We start from the raw sequence: 17,832 nt of genomic DNA, 5'->3' as shown, positions 1-17,832 counted from the left end.
GACCACAGCTCGAAGATGACATCGTTGTTATTATGATATGCCAAGGCAGTGACAATGCGAAAATATGGGACAGCTGACGATAAATTCACAGCAATCGAAAGATCACAATTTCTTAAAGGCAGTAAAACAATTTGTATAATTTTTAATTACAATTTATTTCAATTTACATTCACAATCAAATTTTTCGAGATCCAACGAAAGCTTTACTGCTTTGGGACCTAAATCATTATAGCTAAGCAGTGTACAAAACTGTGACAAGCATGGGCAGCCACCAACATGTTGAGTGGTGTGAAGAATAACGACGATCGGGTGAGGATGACATGTTACTGCAGGAAATGGCGTACATGCTCAAATGAATAATTTGACACAGCAGGTTGCCCTTATTTACTCCATAATCGGTGCTTGTGATTCAATCCTGTGTGAGCACCAAGCGCTGTACCTTTGGGCACGTTAACTTGTAATATATCAGGTTTTGCGCAAAAAAAAACAGTACTGGAAAGTCTGGGTGCTCTAACTTGTGCGATATCCGGTGTTTGTAGGTATGCCATTCGGTATCGGCTAAGCGTGCACGGCAGCCGCCAGCAGGCATGGGAATTCCGCGGGGATGGCGGCGTGACAGCGGCATTACTTTAATTAGGACAAAGCTATTCGTTAAGAAGTGATCGGCAACAGAACAACCCTTAGCCTCCAGCAACGGGAAAGTCGAAAAAAGAGTCTATTGAAGTTTCAGTTTAAATGGATAAAACTGCTCAAAACACTGAATTGAAAATTTCATGTTTGTGGGTAAAGAAAGACTATTGTTGTTCTGAAACTTTTGAATTAAGAGAAAAATTTCCCACTTTGGGTAGCGAAAAAAAACAATTTCTTCCCTGTTCTCCTGCAGGACAAGAAAACAGCCCTTCTTCTCTCCGGTTTTACTTTTTAAAATTTTCGTCTAATTTTTATCCCATCAATTTCAAAAATTGCAGAACGTAAGACCGAAGGACATCAAGGATCTTGTCTACAAACGACAACACCTGAATGTCGAAGCGTCATTGTGCTTGGGAAAATCAACAGTTCAATAGAAGAAAAATAGCGATCAGAAGAAGATCTGTAGGGCTTAGTGACCAAAATTACTCGGGAAAAGGTGAGGGAAAGGTGAAAATATTTTAAAGTTAAGCTTTCACTGTCAACGTCACCGCTAATTATCGTCAACATAAGCAACCAGCCCAGAAAGCTTCGCCTACATCGATTACCACGTTGCGTGGGATATGGATGCATTTCTTTTTTCAATTACAATTTATTTCAATTTGCATTCATTCATCATAAGAGTTTCTGGACCGAACGATATTGTTTATGTGCCCAATGTTATATAAGAAAACGGTGTACAAAAATGTGAGCAGTATTGACAGCAACCAGCAAGAGGAATGGCATGAACAATGACGACGACACAATCAACACGACAGTATCAGAATTACATGTAGTTGAAACTCGCCTCTATGCTCACGTGAGTCATTAGGACATTAGGACATACATTATGCAGCAGAGCAGAGAGAGGAGGATGGACTTGTCACGTGCATCATTGTTGATGTGTGGTGTTTTATGGCGCAAGGGCCAGGTTTGGCCAAAGAGCGCCATGACAAATGTTAATGATGACGATGTATTACGGATGGCGTGCACAATGAATTCCTCAGTCACGTACGTCATTAGGACATTAGGACATACATTATGCAGCAGAGCAGAGAGAGGAGGCTGAACTTGGAAAAGAAGTCAGTTTTGGTGTACGTTTATGTAATCCACGTGTTTAGGACTTGCGCTGTGCGCAAGAACTGGTTTCAGAAAGAAACATTATGCGGCAGAGCAGAGAGAGGCGGATCAACTTGGAAAAGAAGTCAGTTTTGGTGTACATTTATGTATTCCACGTGTTTAGGAATTGTGCTGTGTGCAAGAGCTGGTTTCAGAAAGGTACATTACGCAGCACAGCAGAGAGAGGAGGATGAACTTGGAAAAGAAGTCAATTTTGGTGTACGTATATCGGCCTACTTACCGTTGAGGCAGCCCTAGTATATTTATGCCAAATACCATGTATGAGTGTACATTGTATTGTTTTTAAATTCGTAAAGCTTTTTCAAAGCAGTTTTTGTGTTAAGCAAGAAGAAAAATTGTACAATTGGTCTCGTCTAGTTTCAAAATCTGCATCGCGTTTCGTCTAATACACATAGCCTCTTGGCAACTAAGGCAGGATGCATGGACTTCACCATCCCTGCACAGATAGCAGGGAGTCTAACCTGCTTCGAAGGTAATTCTTTCATTGCTGAGCGGCTACAAGCCACTTCACTCTAAAAGATGCCGCCTAATGACGTGTATTTACCTCAATATTTCTGTCGGCTGCCAGCCTGCTTGCCATCATCACTAAGGCTGCCAACTCCCTAGTGGACGTAGTCGGGACATGGTGGTGGCAGGATGCAGTGGCAGAAGTCGCCAAAGGTTCCCAATTCCCTAGTGGACGTAGTCAGCACAAGGTGGTGGTAGTGTACCTGCAACAAATTTGTACAAATGTTCTTAGTCCTACCATGTCATGATTGAAAATAAAAATTGAGCTGTCTGTGTAACATTGCTACCAATACAAATAAAGGCAAACAGTCAGGTCCTACGACACAATTTGAACACCGAAAAAAAGAAACGGTACTTATGTTTATGAAAATCCAAACAATGAAAAAAAAATTTGCAACCCATTTGTGCATGGAAGCTCGGTTGAAACCTGAACTCATACCATCAAGTGATCTGCTGGTGAACTGCGAGCCTGCCACCTTAAAATGTCACTGTAAATTTTTTACATGCATTATCTTAAGCTGCAATAATACAAGTTCAATATCTCTTAACATAAGTAAATCACCAAGCTAATCCAATTTACGAATTCCAGTGGTCGTTAATGCAACAAAGTGCAAGCTCGGAATGAAGCTGGCCAAACTGGGCTGCGAAAAATAACAATGTAGTTCTCTGCATCTTGTTTTCCTGGCTTTCGTTCTATCATTGAAACATACAAGAATTCTGACATTCCTGATATTTCACCCTGCTAATTTTTATTCCATAATGCACAATACTTCAGCAAGAGCAGTAATCCTTTCTTTTAACCGTAAATAGTGATAGAACAGGAAAATTCACCGGAGCCAACGTTTTGTGAAGAAAAATCCCCTTCTCTTTGTCGATACATTGGTTCCAGCGATGCTCCTTGTTCTACGGCTCTTCATCATTTGAAGTCTCTGTCTTCCTGTGTACCTCTGTACTTTCAATGTTATGTCAATGAAGTTGTAATAACCGATCATTAGTAAATGTAGCTGATGAGGAACTTGGGCTTCTTGGCAGGTAACGACAGAGTAACTGCGCAACATAGAGATACGGACAAAGAAGGTTTGTGCGTGTTGCCTCCTCCAGCCATGTCTCCCCTTTGGGCAATTACTCTGTCTCAATGTAAAACTTTTACCCTTTGCACAGCAATACTAAAATGCAGAAAGACAGGAAAGTGGAGACAAATTTACAACAAATAGCATCATATGCTAATGAGATATGCGAAAGTGCCTACAACGATTTGTCTCACCCATAACGTGGTGGATAAGATGTCGACTTCTGGCTGTTGCCCATTTCTTGAATACCTAAAATAAGATACATTTCAAAATTACAAAAATACACAGGACAACAGCAGTAGCCGAGGACATAACGTATTGTTTAGTACAAGAATGTAAACTAATCTCTGATACACGGCAGACGAAATTTCCTTTATTAGGTTGGTAGAAAAATACACCACACATCATTTCATTCAATGCTGTGAGCGTTTGTTGGTACAAGAAAAAATGTATTTCTACATGGAAGCAGTAAAATAATAAATAGCCTTCGACATTTACAAAATATGCTGCAGCGACTAAGCCAACTACAGCTGTATATACTTAAAATTGTATGCACATTACAATAGCCAAGCAAGGATAAACTTATGTTTATATGCAGCTCACTGGAAGGTACAAATGTGCAATCAACTCATCTATTCTTGGGAAATATACCCGCTAATATAAAACTACACATAAAAGGACCATTTTTCATAATACACCGGACTCAATATAGAAAATCCAGTAGCAATATTACAAATTCACCACATAACACACCCAGGTTCTTAAGCCTAGCAGGATTTACTATATAAATGTTGCAGCAAATTCATGCTTTTCAATATTTACAACCGTGAAAATAAACATTACGTAAAAATAATACATTATATATACGCTTAGACTGTGAGCGAATGTGTTTTCTACTTACAGCAAATGCACATAAAATTTGTTCTGTTTTAGCGCTTTTAAAGCGCTGTGTATGTTTGGTTGTGCATGCAGCCGCTTTACCGCTCTGGAAATATCTGTGCTGCCACATCGCCTGACACTGCCATACAGCGTTGTAGTGCTTTTATTCTTCGCGGAAATGGAGCTAAAGCACTAGTAATCTTCAAAATACACAAGCTGTCTTTTCGACTACCTGTCTTCGCCAGTGAACGTCACACCGGCGCTAGTATTATATCTACACTTCAAGTTACGCAATACTTGATATTCTACGGATTTTTCGATGCGACAGGGCACTCGTCACTAGAGTCGCTAAGAACGGTCTTTTTCCTGGCAGTACAGCTTTGCAATAATTTCAGATGCTCTCCTGAGGCTTCTGTCTGCCAGTAGTATTTTCGCATACATACGCGCACGCATGCATACGAAGCGTCTGTGAACTGCCAAGAGAAACGTGACTCAAAATGTAGCCATACCGGAAGGGCCGAGTAGTCGCCGTTTTGTAAACTCGGAACAAAAGCTGACATGCTTTTCTGAGTCGTTAAAAGAAATATGGCACAGGTCACTCCCCGCTGGTAGTCTTTCGTATGCATCTGGTCGTCTCTGTTCGTTGCGATCTCCCATATCACAATGACAGATGCAGTGCAAACCGCAACACTTCGGGCGCTTGTGACGGTCCGGCGAGCTGCACTTGCTCGATGTGGGCAAAGATGAAACCGGCGACACGCTGCTGCTGACGGCGGTTTCCCTCGTCGCAATCACACAGCACTGAAAGAAGTTGCCGCCGTAACTTGCCGCAACGCCTGGTTGCAGTCGCGCCTGATGTTTCTTGGCAACCACTCAACAACAACGTACTCGCAAATCATGACACGCAACTGCAAAATGGCGGCATGCTATAGACGGCTTCTGCTTTGGATAATTTTGTACGCGCACAACTGCGCAAAATCCCAGTTTTGGTTCCTTTCCTTGCGTTGAAATAAAAACTGTTTTGCTCACTGATTATTTGACGTCACGTAAGTAACCTTCATGGACTGAAACACCCATGAATTTAACATGCGTCTTGAAATGCCCGCTACGTTTACTTCGCAGAAGCAAAATTTGCTCGTCCGAGTGTGGTTGCGTTTGAAATATCTATGTTGGGCTGCAGGAGCGTGTTCGAAGTGTGAAGAAGCGGCGTAATTGTCCTTAATTTGCTTAGCTATAACGGTGCGGGTGCCCTTGGTTTCTGTCGAGTGCAGTTTGCTCTGATGTAAGGTAGAACTACAAAGCCGCCCATGTTACTGAATGATCTAGTGCACCTGAAGCTGCCAGAACTCCTGTATTTCCTGCACAAGTTCTTGCGACTGTGCCACTGTCACCAAATGCGACCGTAGTCATTTGGCGGGGATAAGGCAACACATTTTCTATAAATATCGTTCACCGCTCTATCACGACATGGAGAAGCAGCGTGGTTGGTCCTTAGTAAAATTTTCTGTTTATTGTGAATTTTGCCATAGCAACTATATGGACACAACCGCCGAAAGCTATCTGTCGGTGCTGCCGCGAGCTTACGTATAAAGTCAAGTGCGATAAGATCCTACCCTGCGCCGTTGGCTGTGTGCGTTAAAAGAAGTGTACGAGGGTGAGCCGAGATGTCTAGTGCCTCCATGGGTGCCGCTAGTATGTATAGGTGGTCACGTGTTAAAACGCGCGCAAGCCGGGGAAATGAGGCGCTGGTTTAGCACGCTTCTCCTCCAGACCGGGCTAGAGCAACGGCCAGACCGGGCCGTTGCTCTAGCCCGGTCTGGTGCCAGTCTCACACTGTCTTGGAGACAATTTCCGCTGGGTGCAAAACTGGGGGCCACTTAGATAGCGCCTTTTCAAGTTTCGGAGACGCTTTGAAGGACGAGGCAGCAAGAGCGTTCTGTCCGCTGTGTTTGCGCCCTTCATCACGCCGATGCTGAGACAACGAGTGTTCGCGGTCATTGATTGAGATCTGTTCATGTTTGTACGTGCGCGCGTGACCCCGTGCTTGCTAATTTAAGGAGTAAGCGAATGTTTACTGCAGTTTACTCAGCCGATGAAGCTACGAACCTTGGTTCGTGAAGTTGTTCGTGCAGTGGTTCATGCAGCATTGGGGTAAAACTGCTATATTTTTGTTTTTATATTTCTAATGGGTTCAAAAGCAGGGCTGCCTACGGTAATGTTTGTTTGTGGTCGCGGAACGCAACGCACTGCGGTAGCCCAGTGGCTTTGGTGTTGCACTGCTGAGCTCGAGGACACGGGTCCAATCACTACCGCTGCAGTCGCATTCCAATGGGGGCAGAATGCGAAAACGCGCATATACCGTGAATTCCGTGCTCATTAAATAAAGCGAGCTGCTGAAAATAAATCTGCAGTTTTCGATTACCGTGCGCCTCATAAGGAGATCTTGATTTTGGAACCTAAATCCTCAAAATTTTATTTTGCATATTAGCATTACATTTACAATCGACACTGTTGAATGCGCCTACTGAACTTGCTATTTCGTTGCTCAGCCCTCTTACGTAGCCAATGCTTTTTCTTAGATTTACTTATGGTCAGAATTCAGTGTGACAATTCCTGGTCTTCCTTAGCATAGGAAACCAGGTATTTATTTATTTATTTATTTATTTATTTATTTATTTATTTATTTATTTATTTATTTATTTATTTATTTATTTATACATACTGCAGCGCATTTTCGCTACAGTGCTCAGAAAAGATACAGATTTGCGCTCAGAAAAGGTACAGAAAAGTCGATGGAATATACAGCGGTAAACACAAGTGAACAAACATAGCACTGATGAAAGGAAATTACGCAAATAAACACAAGTGAACACTTTTACAAAAGAGCACTAATGAAAGGAAAATGCACAATAATTTACACAAATGCTGCCGGGCATGGGTGAGCCCGATTATGCATCTAAGATGGCGTTTGCAAAAGTTTGGGATGAGCACGAACGAATGGACTCAGGTAATGAATTCTAGTGTTCGATTGAGCGGGGAAAAAGCTGAATTTGAACATGTTAGTACGTGCGTAGTAGTGTATCAAGTTTAGGTCATGATGTCTTCTCGTTGATGATTCCGGCGCGAAGTTAGCGCAATTGTCATTTGAGAGCCTAAACGAAGAATTGACAATACAATGTAAGAACTTTAATGATTCGACACGGCGACGAGGAGAGAGCGTGTTTAGGTTCAATGAAGAAAGCGTTGAAGGAGCGAAAAGTCGCGATCGTATGGATGACATAGAAATCACACAGCTTTTTTCTGTATTGTTTGTTAATCTCTAACTGCTTATGCGGGCTCCAAACTACAGATGCATATTCAAGAACAGGGCGGATTAAAGATTTAAACATTAGTAACTTTGTGTCTTTAGGAGATCGGGTTAGCGTTCGCCTCAAGTAACCTAATTTTTTAGTGCTTTTTTATCGCTTAAGCGTGTGGGATATTAGCAAACGTGGTCAAGGAAAATCGATATTTAGAGTTCGATGTAATTACAGAACATAACAAGGACGAAAGAATGATACACCGCATTATAACCAGGACAGGAGCCCGAGGGCCTGCCTAGAACAGCAGACGTTATCTGGTATTTTTTCTCCTGCACTTTAATCATTCTCTCGCCAGACTCATCTCGAATATCAAAGGAGCCGCGATCTTTCACGAGGACTCCTCGTTTGCTATTGAGAGTCAAATGACCCATACACAGAGGTTGACTCTTGTTTTGTAACTCTACCTGCGCAAAAATGGGTCTTCGGAAGAAAAAAGAGAGTCAAGTTGCCGTGACTCACTTTTTACTATCTTTTTTCTTGGAGTGTAAAATGATCTCAAAGACCACCTTTTTGCTGGCTGCAAATGATAGAAGTTATTTAAAAGCAAAATATGCCACAGAATTAGTTTGTATGCCAAATTTAGGCGTACAATATAGACGTTTCAATGGTTCTTATTATTTTGCAACATCTATACGTAGTTGGGGGCAACGCATCTCAAAATAATGGTGTACTTGTGAATATTTCAGGTATCGAGGAGGCCACAACAGCCTCACAGGTAACAAATGGTGGTGTTGTACCGGTTGGATGGTTGAATGTGCGAGCTGCTACAACTGCGCTGTTACGATGCATTCGTTTGGTAGTGTTTCTTTGAGCTTGCTGTATTGAAATGTGACGTAGTTAACGTCCACAAGAATGCCAGAAGATAGCTTGTGTCTTGCTGCAGGCTCGCCGTATGCGCGGCGTGGTATCACGGTTAGTGGGAAACCCGGCTAATTGAAATGATTTTGAAAACAGCTTATAATAATATAAACTTATGCTGAAACTTTTGCACCCTATCTTATATATAAGCTTTTGCTGTAACAGCAAGTATTCGCTGCGATTTGATTTCTGCAGTATTCCAGCAAGTCCGCGCTTGTTTTGAGAAAGACAAACATTGAGGCATGAGCTTATCAAGCGATATATTTGCATTGCTTGGTATATCAGAAAAACAAGAAAGCAACTAGCATTTCTGAAGCTATGAGACAGTTGTAGCAGCGTAAGTTGTGAAGATTTCAATTGAATTCAAAGATCATAGCGCAGCGCAGCTACTCACTGAATGCAGCAGTAAACAAAAATAGAAGCACAAGGCATACTTGATTTTGCATGACTGCGAATTTTAACAGAACTAAGATAGTCTGTATCTGGCAGAAATCCAAAGCCTTAAATTTCGCGTACACACACAGAGACACTCACACACACACACACGCACACACACACACACACACACACACACACACACACACACACACACACACACACACACACACACACACACACACACACACACACACACACACACACACACACACACACACACACACACACACACACACCCTTCTTTTTGGTATTAGCCTTTATTACATCTGATATCTACTATGGTTAATATAAGTTACACATTGCCCTTCCCACTGAAAACAAATAAATCGGAGACCGCTGACGCCTTTTCTGTACTTTCATTTCTTTATTTTGGCTTAGAAATGTTAGTACGGTCGTATTCTGGCCGCTCTTCACGCATATCGCCTAGACGAGCATAGTTATATATTTCCATGGAAATGTTTGGTCGATGTGCCAGCCATTTCTGTTCTCTAAGATTGACACATATAATGAGTACGTTCCAACTGCATTATAGCATGTACATATGGGTACAGCATTAAAATCAATTTCTGACTTGTAATACAGACGTTAACTCTTTGTAACTTCAAAAAATAGGGAGGGAGTAAAAGGGGAACCAATTTTCAACCTGGAGGTGTCATGGTTGAAACGTGGGCGTGAAATACTGTTCCAAAGGATAAGGATAAACATGAGAATTTACAAATTGCTACTAGCAACCGAAACGTCGGATGGTGGAAGAAAGACACAAAAACTTCTATCTGCATATGATTGTGTGCTAACAGTGCCAAGCCTCCAATAATGATCACAACTGTTAAGTCTCTAAGGAAGTTAACATTCGAAACGAGAAATGTGTCCGTTTTAATAAACGCTTTCGCTCGAATGCTCCTATTTAAATACATGTGAAAGGAGAAATCGTTTTTCTCTGCAACCACTGTAATAAAAAGAAGGAGGCAAAAACTAGTCACCTGAAAGAGGACTTTTGTTTTAAGCCATCGAAGTTGATAAAAATTCTGAAACGAAGCAATTTGTGAAATCCCAACTATGTCATGCTGTTGTTACCGAAATCTGTGAGATGACCCTACTTTGCCATTTTGTTCTTCCCTTATGTTTCGAAGAGTAGCAATAGAAAATTTTGAAATGCGCGCTTTTATAAAGGAAATGATGACATTTGCGTCTAATGAGTTTTATAGCTTAGTTGGGCCGTAGAAAGTAAAGCCTGGATATCTATTAAGATAGTAAAGATTTATGTTCTGAGAATTGTCGTGTGGTTTTAGTCAGTAGGCATGTACGATGGCGTTACTGACTCCTTCCTGGTGCTCTTTTTAGAAACGATCCGAAACAAACGTCAGCGATTGATGGAGCCACCTTGGTTGACGTCGTTTCCCCGCTTCTCCTTAGCCTGTAACATGTGCAGAGGGAAGCACACATAACACCACCAGCTTTCTTAGGAAGTAATTATGCCACCAGCGCACTCACCTTGCTGTGCGATATACTATGACATCTGGTAGACTCAATCGCTGTCCCTGCTTGGCATTTCAAGCGAAGGTTACATAATAAAGGACTGTGAGATTTATGCACTGGTATTTATGAATGTAAAACAAACTTTCCTTTCTTCATAATCTAGACGTTTCTGTTTCTGCGACCCCTGGGACTAGGAATTGAATACGCGAGTTTGTTCGCCCCAGCATAACATCCATAAATCTAATTCAAAAGTTACACGAACATAATAATTTGTTTTTGTAAGCAGATTAGCCCATACATCCGAAGTGGAGCATTCACGTCACTTTGATCTGTAACAGGATGTATTTTAAAGGCTCGACTAGCGTCGCCATTTTCAGATCATTCCATCTCTGAGGAGCTAATAATGAGCTTTTGTATAACGAACAAAGATAAGAAGTTGTTGTGCTATGCAGTCATTTGACATTGTTAATCGTGTCCCGACGAGAGCCCTCAATGACGCCGCCTAAAGCATATCCACGTTGAGACGTTATCCGGTTGTGTAAGACATTCATCAGTACCATGTCAATGCTACCTTTCGCAAAGCAGCTTATTACAGTTTTGTTTCCTCATATTTGCGATAGTGCTTTATTTTAGCTTGCAGTTCATGTTGACTTGTTATATTCTTGGATGTTATGTTTTAAACCTGCTTAAAACCTATAAAAAATTGTGGCTGCACCGACCTAACATAGATTTTAGAACTTAATGCGAGCGCATTAACACACACACACACACACTGTTGAACTGACACACACAAAAATTTAAACGACTTTCAGTCTGTCATTTTTCGTGCATATGACGGCAGTCAACGGACATTGAATGTGAAAGTTCGATACACATTTAAACATTTTCCATAGCTGCATTCTTCAAGCAAACACAAGATATATAGCCCCACCATCCTTGCTGTACATATTAGTAGCTCGTTAATGATCTCCGAGTAGCTCGTTAGTGATCTCAGATAACCATAAGATCCCATGATGAAAATGTCCCTGTTGAACTAACAGTAGTTATTACGGGCACCGACTTGTTCTTAGTGGAGCTCTAGTAACACATCACTGTGTTTGGAGTGTTGGCTGCGGCGCATGGTGTGTGGATTTATTTGATTTTGCAACGGCTAATGCATTTTTGTTCGAGGACGGCGAATATTATACACACGTCCAGCACTAAGTCCTCACATAGTTCGCTTTTCTTCCCGTTTTATTCTAAAGAGAAACAAAATGGGCTTCGTTTGGGCATTCCCTCCTTACTAGCACGTATTACATGCCCCTTCCAACTGTTCGCCGGCCGCAGCTGTTGGCGGGGTGCATTAAGAGACTACAAAGGCCACCATGTGACATGCCCGTAAGAATGTGAAAATTTCTTAAAAAGTCAGTGATCTCTGTAAATATAGCACGTACGTTACACATGCAGAAACCCAACGATGAGCAAAATTGTTTTAGGTAAAAGTTGGTAACGTGCGTACTGTGTGAGTGGTGAGACATCCGCAGTGAATGCCTTTATGACATGACGCTGTTCGCGTGTCTCAATTTTACGATTGCTGGTACTTTAGCCTCAGTTCTTGTAAAGCACAACTGCATTTTGTAATGACATGCAGTTAAGGGGAAAAGTTTTGTCTGGTGCTAAGCAACGATGCTAAGATCCGCGTATGAGACTCCTTTTAAATTTGTTGTAATTTTACATCGGCTACCGGGTCATATTGTAGAGGCCAAATATACTGTCCAGCGAGATTGCGTAGAGAATGACAAAAAAAAAAGCTGTCGCATTCAAAAGTAAAACCTGCTCGGTTATTTTTAGTTTTGGGGACCTGAACGCTCTCGCTCCAGTAGCAACTCACGTCAATAGGACATTTTGCAGGGAAGAGATGGCATAAAAGAAAGACACCACAAATACGCAAACATTGTTGAGGTTCAAAAATGTTATTAGTGCTAAAAGCCCACGAGGGAAGCATGAAAGAAAGTTGTGATAACATACCGCGCATTGGTATACTCACCTTAGTGCACGTAACGTAGAGAACTATGCGAAATAGCTGGTCCAAATACTGAGTGTGTACCATTGACAGCTATTACGACTAACGCGCATACCTTGAAGACCTGGGTGGGTGAAGTGGTAAATTTGAGCAAGGAGGTCTTGACATAATCTAAAATTTCGATTGTTTAGATGCCGCTCCAAGTTCGTAGGCTAACATAAACCATTCTCCCACTACATCCGCGCCAAGCATCAGATTAGACATACCACTTTAAGATTAAAAGTCAGCAGTTCGATATAGTGCTTGCTAATATTTCAAATTCCAATAAAAATTTTCGTGTTCAAAAAGTCGACATTAAAGTTTTACTGATATTTCGGGTACACTTTCAAGTAAATAATCATTTTAGTTAATAAGTGTATGAAACATTTTCAATGAAATTAACTGCCTCTGTAGAGTAATGCACTCTTCAAACGTTGGTACACTCAACTTGAAAGTGCTATAAACATTTCCGAGACAAGCTGCACTTTGAAGTTCGCCGACATCAAATAGACGTGTTCCCTTTTAGGCGAAAATCGTATAGGCGAAAATCTCGCATAGGCAAAAACGCTACACGAAAAAGGTACCGGCCTGAGAAAAGGCCAGAATCCACATTCTTTTGTCTTTAGAAGCAGCAGTACCAACCTCGGCGCAGAGTCTCATTTAAGCCTTCTGAACAGCACACGAATGACAGTTACTGTCACGTAGCTCTCAAGCACCATGAAATCGCGCCCTATAATAGTGCTTATAGAAGAAAGACGGTGCAAGAAGCTTCTCTGATATGGCGTTATTGATTCCCGCAAACGTGCAGATTATGCTGAGTCTTTGCGATTCTCTCCGCCAGCGGAAAACCGCACTTTACGTCCACCCACAGCTAGTATTCGCGTGACCGTGATGAGTGCTGAAATCGGAAGCAGCATCCAAAAGCGACTCAACACCGGTCGCCTGACGCACGTGCATATTCTGAGCCGCTGCCTAACCGTAACAATACCCTTAGGGAAGCTGATCACCCAATAGCATGCGGAACGACAAACATAGCTATAGCCGATCTTCAGCGCCCACCCATAAATATTATATCAACATGAAAACACATTTCTTTTCCATGCGTAATCATTTCTATGCCTACCCTGTAAGAAATTTGTCGATCAAGTGAGACACTGAATTGCTCATGCGCACGTAAGGCAGAAGCTAGAAGGACTCAGGAAGGTGAAGCGAACAGTGCATGTATTCATTGAAATCACCCATACAACGCAGAACATTATACGCTTCAGAACGAACATTCGAACCAATAGGGCCGTACATACCCTCCACAGCAAATGTAGTGGGGATTTTGCAACAGTTGCGCTAAATTACTTTTCACTCACCCTAATTAACACCTCACTTCGTTGGTTCGACTCTCATCAAAGGTCGAGGGTTCGAGTATCCTAATTACCTTTATACTAATTAACTTCAGCAAATTACCATCACTTTATTTACATCAGCGGTCTTGGGTTCAAGTGCCACTATGAAGTGTATCTTACTTAAACCTGCCTTACCACGTTCGCTATGGAACATGATCAGCGAAGGACCGATGAGAGTTGATAAGCGTATATACGGGTCAAATCAAGTTCAGTAACATTGATGATGACACCGGGTTGTGTGGACATTGCAAGTTGCACAATGCACACGTATACTCAGATAACATGTAGAGGAGTTGCTGCACAATTTTTAGGTAGCCTTGCCAATGAGTACTGGGTCTTGCGAAAGTCGGGCGACATGAGGTGAAGTAAGTGTAGCACACAATACAATATATGCAACGAACAATAGGCGGGACCCTAGGAAGCACAAATGGTACCGGGTCTTCTGTTCGATTTGTCCGTTTTGATTGTGTTTCAATTGCTTCACAGGCGGTTTAAAACCTTAAAGTATTTATGCCAACTTAAGACGCAAGTTAAAACTTAGCACCAAATCCACTTTCCTTATTCCAAAGCAAATCTACGGCCCAAAATCGGCCTAGTTAGAGTTGTGGTGAGCTTCTCACTCGTTCTCACTTGAGCAGGAAAGCTGAAGATAAATGTAAGATTTGAAATCTAAATTTTTGTCCTAATATTATGATCAGAAAAACAGCTTCTGCGCTACTGCAGAAATGAAATCAACAAACTAGCCATACTTTTATTATCACGACGTTAGCAGCATACACTGTATGCTCAAGGAAGGATGGGTGATCGCATAGGTGTGTGATTTTGAAAGTATTGAAATATTGAGCATGAAATGATGCCCTATACTATGCAATATCGTCTTGAATATGAGCAAAATTGTCTGCCTAACTCTATATCAAAGTACGTGATAGTGAAGGTGATAGTAGATACACCTAGGGGGACAGCACTTGCATTTGGCCTTGCGTGCACAATTTGTAATTGTAATACTTCCATCTTGGCCTGGCTTTATGACGTAGTTTATGATGCAGTTCGCAAACAACCAATCAAAGCGCGACATTAATTTGAGGACACTGTTTTTCTACGCTCCCTGTAGGTATCTCATCCTTCTTCATGACGAGTGCAGCATCTTGTCGTTATGACACGGACGGCAGTGCTAAATCTATACAATGGCTGTGCAAGTAGCAGCTGGTTTACAGTAAAAAAAAAAACCTTCTACGAGTAAGCGGAAAATTCAAATTTTCAAGTACAACAAACCTAATCATATGCAGTAGTATGAAAGTCATAAATCAATTGCTTAGATGACGTTTACGCAGACATTGCCTCCTGCTGCCAGCAATCCTCTTTCGGGAAAAGAACGCTTCGAAAAGAGAACTAGATAGTACGAAGGAGAATGTACATATTTCAATTGTGCTGTTAAGACGGGGAATGCCGGAGATGGAAATTCAAGACGATTACCAAAACTTGAACAAGGTGAATGCAGGAGCCAACGATTCGACAAGTGGACTTGTGTTCTTCAAGGCGACGTATGCTTTCCTCGCCGCTGTATATATAGGTGGAGTTCTTCTAAAGGGGAGAGGGTGTGAGGCGGGAGGATGCGGAAACGAGGAAAAATGTGTTAGCGTGTCGAATTGAGAGTAAAGGAACGTTGTGGACAAGGTCAAAGCCAGGGCACCCCCCACCCCGGTTTGTCAACGCACGCGCGTAAGCCGGCGTGTCAAGGGCGTCTGACACGCTGGCTGGAAAAAGAAAGGGGGGGATACGCCAAGAAATCAAACGAAGTGTTTGATTTCTCAGTGTTTGATTTCTTGGCGTATGCCCCCCCCCCCTTTTTCTTTTGTCCACTTGTCGAAACGTTGGCTCTTCCATTCACCTTGTTCATGTTTTGCGCAATTGTACTGTTATTAATTTATCGTGGTATCCGCCACTCTTATTTGCCTATGAAGTGCGTTTACTCCTAGTACGGGGTCAAAAAGAATTGTAAACGGTCACCTGTACAAACAAGATTGACACGCTTCACAGCAGCAGAACTGACATCCGCAAGAGTTTTCTTTCATTGGACTTGATGTTCGCCAGATTTTCTTTCATTGCGCAAGTGTCCCAGTTCCACGTCTCCGCACCTGAAAAATAAATTTTACTGACAGACCGCTTATTTTACTGAAGGAGCGCTTATGAGTGAAACCGACTCATATTGCAATGTTCCGAATCCAACAGCCAGGTCCGAAATGGAAATGAAGGTGACTGTGTATGCATGTGATGGAGTTCTGAAAGACAAGCTGTTCATTTTCATTCAAGCGCTTTCTTTCCGCATTTCCATGCCAAATTCCTACTGCGAGCTAAATGAAACAAAGCTACGATTTACGTGTGAGCTACTTATCCGCAATGAAATGTGCAAATACACGTCCGTACATTAAATACCGCCTCGGGAATGTAGGTGACTTTATGCGAATTAGGCATATGTGCGCCTTAGAACAGTACAGTGACATATGCAAGTCGGCACATAGGCAACTGGGGCGTCCTTGTCCTACCTCCAAAAGGCCAGCTTGATTCACATCTGTAGTGTACTTCAATAATCATTGATGACGTACAGCAAGAAGTTTCTAAAATAAAACAAATCCTGCAGTTTTACGTGCGGCAACCACGGTATGACTACGAGGAACACCGTAGTGGGAGGCTCCGAAATAATGTGAAGGAATGCGGTTCCCTAAGGGGCACCCAATGCACAATACAGGGACATTTTTGCATTTCTTCTCAATAGAAATAGGGCTGCCGCGGCCGAGATTTGAACAGACACGCTCGGGCTTACCAGTGTAACGCCAAAGTCAGTAGGTCTTCACGTCGGACCAGAAATAAATGGTGTCTGCACTGTTTCTTGACCATGAAGACTATCGCTGCGACATAAGACGTGGTAATTCTCGTCACAAATAAAAACATTTAACTTTGCATGAAAGCATCACACTTGCAGAGCAGAGCGAATAGCTACATTGTTCTTTCAGAGTGAACATGTTGTTGCGGCTAGAAAATATAAATACCAAAGATGCATAAATAGGTCGTGTAGATGTTTATTGTCTGTATACCACAGAGTTCAGGAATGTAAGTAAAATATCCGTACGCACAAATGAGATGCGTGCTGTTAACTAATCAAACACTAGCTACCCTCAAAAATCAGACAGTAAAATGGCGGTCTGGCAAAACGAATGAGAAACCTCAATTTAATAACCGAGATTCAAGTAAGAGTCAAAAAGTATATTTAAAGAGCAGTAGATACCCATTGCCATATTAGAGTGAACCATGTCATCGTGAAAAAGTGTGGTTGAAAAGAACAAATTTGGAGTTTTCCACATAATTTGTGATTATCCATCATCCATCCGCTAAATCGAGGAATGCCTTGAAATCTATAGCAGCCATCCGGGCTGGTCCTATTATAAGGTATGTTAGATTGGTTGTCTGCCGCCATGCGGATGTGCTCATAGCCATTACACCTGTCGACAACTTAAAATGTCTATGTCCTATAGGGAGCCATGTGCGTCATCAATTTTTAAAGAAGGGTAACTGTTTTAGCGAGATATGCTTTTAAGACGGCGGTAACCAACAGAGATGCGTATCACTTCATATTTCTTCTCAAGACAAACCAGTTGGGACCGCCGTCAGCTCTCGTAAGGTAGGTTGAATCCGCGCTTGGACATATGAGATACTCGGCCTTTCATTACATGGCTTTGGGACGCTGAAGTTCGATGTGCCATTTATTCCATTGGTGCAATTATTCCCGTGTGGACGTGCTGACAGCGCGGTGATGCAGATCCCGAAAGGTTGTAGCAATCTGCTGTGTGTTTAAGAGACAAGGCTCATGGGCCCTTTCGAGGTTCCGCTACACGAGGTTTGTCTTTTTGGGGCGATCGGTCTCCCTAGGCGCTCCTTAAGCGCTGGCGGCGCCGTCTGGTTGGTTGCTGTGCCCATTGCTTCTTGCGAGGCACTGGACACAC

This window comes from Dermacentor variabilis, chromosome 7 (genome assembly GCF_050947875.1).
Source record: "Dermacentor variabilis isolate Ectoservices chromosome 7, ASM5094787v1, whole genome shotgun sequence".
Classification (NCBI taxonomy): domain Eukaryota; kingdom Metazoa; phylum Arthropoda; class Arachnida; order Ixodida; family Ixodidae; genus Dermacentor; species Dermacentor variabilis.
Note: the sequence above shows the minus strand (reverse complement) of the source record.